Genomic DNA, 13,199 nt, shown 5'->3' with positions numbered 1-13,199 from the left:
GAAGGAACTAGCTACCCACTCCAGTATTCTTGCCTGGAGAATCCCATGGACAGAGGAGCTTGGTGGGCTACAGTCCTTGGGGTCACAAAGAGTCGGACACAACTTAGCAACTAAACAACAACTAGAAACTGCTTTCATGCCTATTTTGATAGGTTATCTCAGTTACATCCATCTATTTTCATTTCAATCTCTCTCTCACGAGCTCTTAAAATGATAAAGACAGGAAGTGGGGCTCCACCGCCACAGAGGTGGCAGGAAAGGCAACAACTTGGGTCACATTACAATTCAACCCCCAGAGCAGAGAGGACCCACTGAGACCCCCACCAGCTAGTCCATACCCAACCTACACCAACCTGGGCCTGGGTTCCCCTCAGCGCCTCAAGTCACAACTCTGAGGTCAGGGAGAAACACGACACTTGTACTGCATGTCGGTTTTTTTGGTTTCTTTTAACAGAATAGCAGTTTTCAGGAAGGCACAGTGTCTTATTTTAACAAGCTCACAGAGATTTTTGAACATGACCCAAGATAATGAGCCACTAATAGACATTCTTTGTCTACATACACAGCACAATCTCAGGAGCGTTTGTGTTGGCCTGGGCAGATCCGAAAGCACAGGAGAAAGGGAGGCGATTGTATCTGAAAGCTGTGTGGTTTTCCATAATCATACTCCTCGGAAGCCCAGGATCTGGGATAAGGATGTCCCTGACCTGCAGTGCTTGAGAGCTGACGTGTACCCCACCAGAGACCCCTCGTGTGCTCACCAGGGAGTGTGACATGGACGCTCTCAGGACTCGTCTCACAAAATGGTACCCATGGCATCCACATTTCATCCAGTTGTCGAGTTCTGGGCCTTTTCACAGAAGACCTCAGACGTTGGTGATGGCACATTTCAGCAAACCCCCAAATTACAAGCCTCATGATCGTATATAATTTACCCTAAGGCAGGTATTCGGTGATGAGTAGAAAAAAGCTGAACGGGGAAACGGTGACTGCAGTCCCCAGAGCCCACTCACCACCTAAGACACACGGCCACCCACCTGCCTTGGGGTCAAGGCTGTTCATACCTGTGTCTTAGCGAAACAACAGATTATAACATGCTATAAGTTGGCCTGAACAGCCCAAACCAGACATGTTAGCACCAAGGAACCCCAGAGTTAGCTTGTAACTCATCCCCATGAGGATCCGTCAAGTGAGATGGACTAGTAGAAACCAGTACTAGTAGAAAACTGAATAGAAGTCAGGTTTTCCCCATCCCCGAGGGGACCCTGCAGCCCTCTGCCCCATGGACAGAGTCTGAAAAGACTCAAACCTAATATATACAGCTTTTGTTTGGAAAGCCTTGTGCTGAAACAATTTTAAGCACTACCAACGAGTCAGGCTAAATGAGGGGTGTGCCAGATACCACCTCCTCTGGATCTGCACGAGAACTCCCTGGAAAGAAACTCTCTACAGTGAACCCCACTTCCTGTCAACTCAGGGGCCACCTTCCTGATTGACGTCTGAGGCCCTTCGAGATTTCTTAAGACCTCTGAAGAGCCAGATTCTTGTCAACATCAAGACCACATTTTGGGAAACTGAAATGTTGCCCTGGGAACGGATCTCTCCCTGCAATTACAATGGGTGTTGAAGGAAAGCTTGATCTGCACTACAAATAATAATTCAAGATGAAATAACCTCTTCCATCCAGTGTTAGTCACGATACAAATATCAGGGTTTACACAAGCTGATCCTAAATCACCTCTTTCTCTTCAAGTATCTCCCTCCTTTCCCCCTAATCACACATACACTGAGAAAGAGGTCACTGAAAACTTCCAAGTTGTAGGTCCATTTATCATTTGTATACAGTGGGTAAAGGAACTATGAAAGTAAATGAACTCTTGTGGCCCCCGAGAACAACGGCACTTGGCCAGCCCTGCTGATAATGATGGATACAAAGCAGAGTAAAGCTGATTGAAGTTAGGACAGGGCTCAGTGTTCTTCGCCTAAGTGGCTTGGCTGGGAGACAGGGGGACTAAAAACCAAACTCTAACAGGTCCCAGGACAGTCTGAGCAGAGTCCTGACTATCGACTATTTATAAGAAAGTATTACACAACAAGAAAACGATGTCCGTTTTGAGACGGCCAATTTCATGAGTTTGCAATTCAGTTATCTCTTTACATCTTCAAAAGAAATTACTACTTACTTTTCAAACCACTCGCCACGAAACACATCCAAACACCTGCATCCTCTCTGGCAACTTCCGAGAAAATATCCCTGTCTCTTTGGGACAACCTTGCCCTAATTAGTTGTTCTTCTCCTTCAATGACTGCTTGAACTTGGCAAGCCTTCATAAACCCTGGCAAGGGAGCCAACATGGGTTTGTAAACCCTTCTCATGGCAGCAAGGAGGGGAAGAAACGCAGGTCTGTGTCACCTGTGCCCAGGGCTGGGGCTTCCCAGGTGGCTTGGTGGTAAAGAACCCACGTGCCAACCCAGGAGATGCAAGAGACACAGGTTCGATCCCTAGGTTGGGAGGATCCCCTGGAGAAGGAACTGGCAACCCGCTTTGCCTGGGAAATCCCACGGACAGAGGAGCCTCAAGGGCTATAGTCCATGGGGTCGCAAGACTCAGACACAACTAAGTGACTGAGCGTGCAGGCACATGCCAGGTGTGAGGTGGGGGCTGGGCCTTGGTCCTTCTCTTGACATTCCAGCAGCTGCCATGGACCTAACGATCAACTCTTGGAGACCGTCAGCTCCTAGAGACCGTGAGCTCCTCAGCTCGTGTTGCTACTGTAAGCTGGAGCCCACGCTTAATGAGTCCAGTCTCTTCCCTGGGATGTTTCCTCCATAGAGGACTGCATTTCAACCCAACAGGGGACTGTGTGGTGGCTGATGGCTTTAAGTACAGGTCAAGTGCCAGGAAACTTCTGCCGGGCTGTCAGATGAACCCAGCCGGATAAAGCCTTTCTCTGCACTGATGACCCATGGTTGGGTTTGTGATGCCAGCGAAGCACATGTGAGCCAATCATCTGGAGAAGATCTGCTTGCCAAAAATTTTGTCAAAATTTCTGGCTTTCCTTCTTTCTGGAACTAGGACAAATTTCGATTTTTTTTTTTTTTTAATTTCTATAATCCACTCCTTGGAACGTCTCTGAGGATGCTTAACAGAATGTCACTCTAGAGAAGTGGTCCAAGGTTTACAGAGTAGTAGCTGGACTTACACCAACACATCAGAACAGGGTCGTAACACAGGGGACAAAGACGTAAAACCAGGACGTCCCAGGTAACACGATGGGCGTCACGTGCCACTTTTTCATTTGCCTTATACTCAAAGTAACCACGCTTCAGGGGTCTCAACACTGATAACGATAGGGGCTTCCCTGGTGGCTCAGTGGTGAAGAATCCGCTTGCCAGGGCCGGAGACACGGGTTTGATTCCGCATCTGGGAAGATCTCACATGCCTCGGAGCAACCGAGCCCACACACCTTAGCTACTGAAGCCGGTGAGCCCTAGAGTCTGCTCTGCAACAACAGAAGTCATCGCAACAAAGAGCACCGCCTGCTTGCTGCAACTAGAGAAGAGCCCATGTAGCAATGGAGACCCAGCACAGCCAAACATAGATAAATTCCATAAAGAGCACTAACGATGGATACCTGACTGCAACCGAAGGATCCAAATAAATGTCTATTCACTTATCTCTTCAGAACAAGAAATGAAGCTGAGCGACATTTTGATAGTTTGTGGTAGTATATTAGAGGTTTTTCTTATTTTTTTAAAATTCACATCAATACTCAATTACATTCTGAAAAACTACTTTAAATTACATTTAAAAACTATCCCAATGGGCACTAAGGCATATTCTTTGTTTTTGGTTTATTTCAATTGGCCTCGGGCCGCTGATAAATCTCTGCTGTTTCTTAAATTACTCAGGCAATTTTTACAGCTAAGTAACAACTGAACATTTGGTGGTGACTATAAACTGAGAAAAGATATTCTCGTTTCTCGTTTATGTGGCCCTCCGTGTTTTCAAAAAGCTTTTCATTCAGCTACTTCAATGGCCCTGCCAGTGGGGTTAGACGGAGTCCTGTTTTGTCTTGTTACATGTAAAAAGGAAGCTGTCATCTCAGTATCAAGGACATCCATCCTAGCAGGTAGGTGGGCTTTTACTGAGCCATCTCTCGCACTTCAGAAAGGTCCTCTTTGAGTCCAAGATTTTTTTTTCCTTTCAAAGAAAATAAACTCCTCAATCCTCTTTTTTAACACGAAATTCTAGCCCATTCATCCTTAACCTCACAGTAAATCTGCAGTGAGCTAAGAGACGTACCTACGTCATTTCTTAGGTGGAGTTACAATAATTAAGTCCAAATCTGCAAGTTACTTGTTTTAAACAATCAATCAGAAAGGACTCAAAGTTCTCCCTACTAACAGTCCTTATCATTTATATTCAATAAGATTTTTAGAGTGGGTGAGGGGGGAGAGGAGAAGTTGGTGGGGGTGGGTTGCACACATGAGTATCGCTCTTCATGCATATTTCAGTCAAAGAAAGGTTCTGAATGAACCACGGCTCCATCATCGGTGCTCCATCACCAGGGGAAGCTGACACTAGAGGCGATTTCTTTTAGGAAAACCATGAAGAATATGGAAACAGCCTGACTTAAGGCAAATCAATACATATCAGGGAATGAGGGGGTATGGTTGTCAAACGGAGCAAATGAAAATACACAAGAAGTAATGTTCAGTATACGTACATCCCAAATATTTCACAGGATGTATTTATACTAAGATCTCTTGTGTACCCCAAATTCAGTTTAACTGGGCATCCTGCTTCTTATCTGGCATCCTACCAGGGAGTGGAGTGAGGGTGGGGACCTCAGAGACGCTGAGCTGACGTAACAGGTTGTTTCAGGTCCACAGCGAGGTGGGCTCCATAACAATGCATGTCTGTCAGGATGCTGAGAATAATCCCCTTAAAAGTTCTCTCCTTTGTCTCCCTCGGAGAATTACTTTGAGCTTCCCATGGGCCTTGGATGCTCTAGAAGTGGAGATGAGGCAGTAAATAAAGCACAGCCTCTCTCTTCAGGGAGCTTGCATATCCAGAGAGGGAGATAAAAAAAAAAAAAGAAACATATTTATTTGGCTATACCAGATCTTAGCTGCAGCACTCTGGATCTTTAGTTGCAGCATGTAGGATCCAGTTCCCTGACCAGGGATCGAACCCAGGCCCCCTGCATTGGGAGCGGGGAGTCTTAGCCACTGGACTACCAGGGAAGTCCTCAAGAAGAACTGAATGGACAAGTGAACAGACATGTGCTGTTAAAGCAAGCGGGGTAGGAAGAAAGAGAGTCGCAGGGCCTAGGGATGGGCACTGTTTCAGACAGGATGCTCTTCTGGCCATTTCTAAATCAGTACAGAGAGGAATGTGTGTTTAGAGAGGATGTGGAGTATGGAAAAGTGAGAGAGAGGGTGTGTGGCAGGGGCAGGGGAGGAAGACAGAGACATGATCATCTAACATTCCCAGAACAAAGCACTCTGCAGCCACTTAGTGCAGAAAAGCGAGAGCCTTTGGAGCAAACTTACAGCATCTGAACCCAGCACCCCACGTTATGGAGGAGACAGCGTCTGCTCTGTTTAAGGAACTCTGGGAGCTGGTGATGGACAGGGAGGCCTGGCATGCTGCGATTCATGGAGTCGCAAAGAGTCAGACACGACTGAGCGACTGAACTGAGCATCTACAGTGTATTTGGGGGAAGTCAACAGTTAACCTTGATGACAGACTGCGTTAAGAAAGTGCATCTGTTATCAGTGTGTAAAACTAGCAAGGCGATACTTTTACGCCCTGCTGGTTTACGTCTTCTTACACTTTGGGTTTTTATGTTTTATTATACTTTGTTAAAAAGGAAAACTTGTACGGTTTTAGAATGTTTTTATGAGTAAATTTAATGTACTGAAAATAAAAATTTTAAAAATGCATCTGTGACCAGGAAAACAACTCCCTGGTGTTTGAAGGGCATGTCCAGTTTGGGTGGGGAGGAATGTGTAACCAGGAAGAAGGTCGCTAAGGGGACCAACACTCTGCATCGGAGCAACTGGCGGATTGTTGTCTCCACTTGGGAACACGCTGGAGACAAGGCTCCCATGGCTTTGGAATCCGTTCCCCTGTTCAAAAGGACAGGGACACATAGCAGAGTCCAGAACTAGGGAGCCGGCCATCAGAGTTAAGGACACTGGGCTTCTGGCTTGCACCCAAAGTTCTAAGGAAGGTCTTCCTTTTACATTTACAATAAATCATTTAAAAAAAAAATTCAAAATATATGAACACATCTCTTCTTAATAACTTGCTTAAGAATTAAGGGAAAACCGCAGCTCCCTTACCCTGTAAGCACCGCTCCGCTCCCTGGCACTGAGAAGCACAGATAACGAGGCCCTGCAGGGTCACTGCACCTCCCTCTGACTTTCAGTCGAGTTCCACCGCCCTGAAGGATAACAATGGGTCCCGTGAAATGGACCAGGTTGAAACTGAGGTCCTTTTCATACAAGACAACCCAGACTTTTCAGCTTTGAGCCATACTCCTAACAAGGAGGAGACACTCTCGAACAGCACACATTGACAGCAACAGTTCGAAACGGGCACACACAACTGCAGGTGACCACAACTACAGGAAAGTATGAGAGAACCAGAAGCAGACTCTCAAGCCTATGAGGGTCTTACATGTCGTCAGACGGATGTCCACTTGGACCCCCAAATTGTCTAAAGTCTCTGAAAATGGCCTGTGTCCAGCAGCCTCCCCAGTGGCTGGGCCTCTCTCCTGATGTTTCTGCTGCTTCTTGGACATCTCCAAGGGCAGGAAGCCCAGGTTTGTGCCAAGGGGTAAGCAACCCTCCAACTGCGTTTCGCATAAGCCAGTGGCCATACAACCAACAAAATGTTCTCCAGGACAAGCCCATTAACTCTCATCTGACATATACCCTGCCCCTCGAATCTGGGTCATTCTCCAAGGGACACATTCAAAATGTGTCCCTCAATGTGTGGAAACCGGAACTGAATTTAAAACTTCAGACGCGGTGAGATTCGTGTGGGGCAGGAGGACTCCACCCAGGGTGATCACGTATCTCAGCCTGAACCACACTCTCCTGCTGCAGAGGCCAGGGCTTCACCCTCCACCACCCTTGGTCCAGGGAGGCTCTGTTGCTGGCTTCCTTGGAGCTCCCACTCCGAGCTCACTGGCAGGTGTGCCGAGAAGTGGAGTCTAACTCTCAAAAGCCTTCTGTTTACTTCTCCCACCCTTTTCAACGTCTACATGGGAGCAAGGAGGACTAACCCAGATGGGTAGAGAGTGGACCTGAGCTCCCACGCCCTAGTAACTTCATTAACTAAAGCAAATCCTTGGGAGTTTTCCTAAATATAGTCCAACAACATATATTGATTATAGGCGCATTATACTGATCACAAGTACACAAACCAGAAATGAGGACTTAAAGGAAATCTGGAAATTTTGTAGACATGCTGAGAAAGCTATACAAGGTTACATACACAGTTACTGACAGAGTCAAGGACTAGAACCTAAGTTCTAATTTTTAAAACCTGAATTTAATCTAAGTTATTTTTAGATAAACTTCTGAGTTAATTCCAACAGCTTAATTCTAGTGAAGGCAAGGCCGTTTGGGAATCAGATGTTTACAGTATAAAGAGGAAGCCTTTTTCTCAGTTGAACAGTTATGGAGATTTAGATGCATATTTCATAGCTTAAGAAAGCTATATAGATCAATGGTTTGGCAGCTGGCTGAAATAATTCCATATTTTAAAAATCTGTGGGGTGCATCTGTTCGTGGTTTTGAGTTTCTACCGCAGACTAACAATTTGGTGATAGCAAGCTGTCTTCCAATTAATGTTCCAGAAAACATTTTTATTTCAAGATTTTTAGAACCAGAGCCAAGATTTTTCTGGGATTTGGTTATATGAAGCATCAGTGTAGTTTTTGCCTTTTATAAATCTTTCACATCTAAAAGGTTAATAAGCAGAATGTCTTGAAAAACGTTTTGTCTGCATTTCTAAAAAAGCTTAACTGAGACTCTGTAATAGGTAACCTGCCTTTAATCTTTCCTAACCTATTGGATAAAGTCATAAAAACACTTAAAACCACATCACATTATATTTACATCATTCCCTGTTTTAGAATTACACAATTTCCCTTGTGTTCTGCCCGTGGCAAACTTGGAATCGGACTTTACAAACATTCACCCTCCTAAAGCGGCTCACGTGGTTTTCAGAGGCTGGCTCCCTTGTCCCCAGTCACCCATCTGTCTGTAAAATCGCAGCCCCTACCCTCGTCAAAAGTCCTGAGGTGAACGGTCCTTACGACACCTTTCAGATAAACCCCTTAGCCATCAGACCTGGATCCCGTGAAGTCACATGAGACGCACAGGGTACATATTTGGTTTCTGTCCTTTCCTGCCTCCTGTCACTACTACACTCAGAGCTTCTAAAAGGACAGCAGGGCCTGGCCGCCCACTTATCTGTTGGGTGAATAAATAAGTAAACAAAGCCTAAAGCCAAACTGATGACTAACACGTACTCATTCTGTATAGTTAACAACTTTTCCTTTTCCTGTACGAGTTCGAACGATAACATAGAACATCTGAAAGTTTATACTAATGCAGTTTTGTTTTTTCATTTGAAAACTGAAAATATGATTGAAAAAAGCCTCACACTCTGGCACTGGCTTTCTACCTTGCCCTAGAGCTTCTGGTTTAGAAATCATCAGCTCTATGGGGCTATCCATTTTGCGCATATGGGAGTAAGGTTTTACTCAACCTCGTATCAGCTTTAAAGCCAGTATATTGCCATGCATGAGATCTCAATAATTATTTGGGGGAATGCCTAGAAGGCTGAGCAGGATGTTCTTTGCTTTCCTTGGATAGGAAAGAGAACACAGAGAAGAAGATAAAGAGAATATGTGTATACACAAGAGACTATGACTACAATTAGCACAAGTACAAGCAGTGAAAGACGGAGGAAATGGGAAGCACGGTGTGTGTTATTAACCTCTTGGAAAGAAAAAGCAGGAAGTGAGGAGTATCTCTTTTACACGCTGATCCAGGCCACTGTGGACAGCACAAGTGGCTTTAGGGAGAGGTGGGGAGGGCAGATATTGTAGGTCACTGGTCAGGTGGTCTTCGGGACAGTCACATGCCTACAGCTCTCAGCATGACACTGGTACTGTAGGAGCCCAGATATACACAGGCTGCTAAAAACCGTCAACCATTTTGGTCAGATTTGCTGCAGGTGAAGTTGCTCTCTAACACCACAGCAGCACAGAACAGATGTGAGGTCTCCTTCACTGTTTCTTAAGTCCAAGTTGGGATATGCCTTTTTACCATTACAGGAGCATGTGTGTCTGCTGAAATGCTGCAGTGTGAGGCGGGTACTCAGTGTCTATGTGCTGAGTGAATGGTTTCGTACGAAGTCCTTAACACTGAGGATGCTCTCTGCCTGCTTCAGCTGGCCATGATGGGAGCCTCCCTAAGCTCTACTGCCACAGGAAAGGACAGCTCTCTGTCCTTGTGACCCCAATCAGACAAACCACAGGGTTAATGCTGACATGCTGGCCACATGGAAGAACCTGGGTGATGATGGTCTCATCACAGGCAACACCACTGATGGAACACTAGCAGAGCACAGGCCAGGCCTGTCTCCAGCACAAAGCCTCCTGTGAGCCTCACGGTTCTCCAAGGCAGGTGTGAAGGCAGGCTCGTGGAGGAGAACACGTACCTCTTGGGTACGGATGCAGCGTGAGGCAGGTGTGAAGGCGGGCCCAAGGAGGAGGACAGTCTCGGGTGTGCATACAGCGTAAGGCAGGTTGTCAGAGCCAGGATTCAAACCCTGACCGTCCGACGCTCTTTCCCCTCTATCCCAGTTACCGGACCACCTTCCCACCTCTGCCCGGCAGGAAACTACTAATTAAAACTATACACTAACTCCTTCCCCCAAACTAGAAGCATACGGCTAAAAAGTACTATCACTTGAAAAGCAGGCGGAGTAATGAGAATTCTCAGTCAGTTCACCACCAACCTTCCCCGGAATGGCTCCTTCCGCTAGAACAGAAAGCCGACACTGCCACATCTAAGTCTCCGGGCTGACGCTGAACACATCCATGGCCCGTGCTCCCCTCACTCTTCCAGCCCTGCCCTCAAGGCTTACTGTCCCGCGGGCTCCCAATGACCTCCTGACGGACACCTGCATCCACTTCCGGTCGGTCCTCACCCCACTGTTCCCACCTTTCCTGTGAGGGGGACCGCTTTCCAGCGGCAGTCCTCCCCGGATACTCTCCCGGCTCCACCCACATCACCTGCCCTGGGTTCCTACCCCCAGGGGGACCCTGCTCCCTGCTCCACTGGGCCCGGTGTTTGCATTCCACAAGGGAAGTGCAACACCACGTGAGCAGAAGAGACAGACTTTCCCACCCCCAAACACGAACGTGCACGGTGCTTCCTTTCCACAGTGGAGTGGAAGCGAAGAGACTGTTTACTCAGTGCTCCCTTTACACTGGATAAATAGAGTCAAGGCTAAGTTTTAATGCACATAAATATTCAACCTAATTGAGCACTTACGATGATAGGTGATGAATATTTTCAACAAAGTATAATGAAGACTGGCCATTCTGAATAGAATTTCCTTGGGGAATATAAGGAATGTTCAGGGCTTTCCAAAAACGTGTCTTTAATAAACTGCTTTCTGCCCAGGGCTCTCCCCACTAAGGGTGGGCGGTGCTGATCCCTAAGAGCCTGCTCGGGGGACCAGAGCTATGTGGACTTTGGAAACAAGTCAGCATGCAACCCACACCCATTTCCCATTTAGATTCTTGAAGAACCATCAAGTCCAATAAATACAAGATGCCTTCTGTTGGCGCCTCAGACAGAAATACATACAACGTACGCATACACACTCTAAGGCTGCCATAAAATGAAAAATGAAATATCCACCCAAATAACTGTTAGAGAGCTATGTAAGACCTAAGTGTGTGTATGCGGGGATGGGAGTCAGGGGGGCGGGGGGAACGATTGCTTCCAGACAGAACTGCTGATGGTCAGAAGTGATTTTTCTAGGGAAAACTCAAGTGTGCTTCAGTGTTTTTCATCCTTCAGAGGAAAAACCAAGCTCTTCCTTGGCCAGGTAATCGAATGTGCATTTTCCCAGGCACCCACTGAACTCTCCCGAACACCTCACGGCTTTCCCTGTGGCCCAGATCCCCGCGTCCAAAGGCATCACAGCGATGCTCTACTTCCTGTCCTTCCTCAAGTCAGGGTCAGCTCGTGACTTGGCAACAGCGGTGGATTCCTGCAGGCACACACTGCCTGCTATTTAAAGGGATTTTTTAAGTCTATATTTGAATTTGAGCAAACTCTGGGGGATAGTGGAGGACAAAGAAGCCTGGCGTGCTGCAGTCCACAGAGCAGTCCAAGAGTCAGTCATGGGCTTAGCGACCGAACAACAGCAACAAAGCATACAGGAGCCTTCGAAAGAAACATCTAAACACAAGAATGAGTCACGAGCACTCAAGAACATGCCAGGCACTGCGCTAAGACTGGACATATATTATGTCCTACAATTCCCAGAGGGCTCCCTGAGGAAGGCACCATCACCAGCTCACCTGTTCCACACACGGGAACCGGGGCTTGGAGAAGCCATGTGTCTTCCCCGCCGTCTCAGCAGTGTTCATGCGAGATCCTGGCTTCGAATCAGATCAACACTCAAAATCAGCCTTGCTTTTAAAATGACATAATCCTGCAAGTTTTACACGGGACAACCTTTGCACTTAGTTTCAAATAAAAGCAGGCTTGCTACTGTTTTCATTCAACAATGAAAACTTTCTTCATTACACTGGAAGAACTTCAAAGTGTTTTTAAATGAAAACAACAAAGCAGCATATAGTCAGAAAGCCATTTGGGGCTGAGAGGAAAAAGAATGATCCTCAGTGTTCTACATACGCAAGAAAAATTCAAGGCCATAGCTGTAACCCCTCATATGCCTAAAATTAAAAAAAAAAAAGAAAGAAAGCTGGTCCCTTGAAAATCAACCAGAAAAAAATGAAACAACAACCAAAAACAATACCTCCCAACCCCAGACTTCAGATTAAATGTGAATTTATGGTTGTGTTCAGACATAAGAACTTAGAGGGAAAACAGATGACTTGCCTACAATAAACACTAAATCTCAGTTATCTACAGTGTTGAGAAATGAGATATTTCACACAAGGTATTTTTCCAGAACTATAATTGCACATGAAACATAAATTTGACTCAGTCTGCAGTGGCATATTTGGATACAGGGCATGACCTTTGGCCGGTTTTTGCTCTTCACTAAGTGTTTTCTGCCTTATGGCTACCAGCTGCCACTGCCTGCTGCTGTCAGCTCCACACCAGAGGCTGGTCTCGTTGCTGGACTAGGGCGGAATTTCTTCATCTAGTAGAACACCTGTCAGCCTCACCTCTGCAATCATTGTGGAGCAGACAACCAGAGGATGGAGATTCTTATAGCTGTGAATGAGATAGGAACCTGAATTTACTCCCTGACGTCACACAAGGGCTTCATAGGCAAGCTGTCTGCACTTAAGCAGACCACAGCTGGTCTGGACACATGGGCCCTGCCCTTCAACCTGCCTACACACACACACCTGACTTGCAGGAAGCCCGATGCCCCCTAAACGAAGACTTGGCTGACCACACCCACCGTGACTGCCTGCCCAAGCCACACACGCCAGCCTAGCCCTTCGAGGTCTACGTAATCCTCCAAAACAGACCTTGTCTCAAGAGCCTGGGCCACTCAGGGGCCCCTATGCCTCACTTCCTGGTTTTTAGTGGTTGGGTTTAGGAACAGTGGAAGGTACTGCATAAGAGACTTATAAATAAGTCAGGATTTTTTTAGAAGTACTCAATTTAAGAAAAGGCAGAGGAACCAGAGATCAAATTGCCAACATCTGATGGATCATCAACAGCAAGAGTTCCAGAAAAACATCTATTTCTGCTTTCTTGACTACGCCAAAGCCTTTGACTGTGTGGATCACAATAAACTGTGGAAAATTCTGAAAGAGACGGGCATACCAGACCACCTGACCTGCCTCTTGAGAAACCTGTATGCAGGTCAGGAAGCAACAGTTAGAACTGGACATGAAACAACAGACTGGTTCCAAATAGGAAATGGAGTACGTCAAGGCTGTATA

The 13,199-nt window shown here is 46.4% G+C and overlaps 1 long non-coding RNA gene across 1 annotated transcript in view; it reads right to left on the bottom strand.

The window, feature by feature from the left end:
* LOC113898607 overlaps window positions 1-12,941 on the bottom strand; it is a 90,481-nt gene extending 77,540 nt beyond the window's left edge. The window contains exon 1 of the long non-coding RNA XR_003512685.1: window positions 11,631-12,941. This is a non-coding gene — a long non-coding RNA (uncharacterized LOC113898607). The remainder of the gene's footprint in view (window positions 1-11,630) is intronic.
* Between the last annotated feature and the right edge of the window lie 258 nt (window positions 12,942-13,199).

Source organism: Bos indicus x Bos taurus, chromosome 9 (genome assembly GCF_003369695.1).
Source record: "Bos indicus x Bos taurus breed Angus x Brahman F1 hybrid chromosome 9, Bos_hybrid_MaternalHap_v2.0, whole genome shotgun sequence".
NCBI classification, from domain to species: domain Eukaryota; kingdom Metazoa; phylum Chordata; class Mammalia; order Artiodactyla; family Bovidae; genus Bos; species Bos indicus x Bos taurus.
This window is presented reverse-complemented; position numbering and strand designations above follow the sequence as displayed.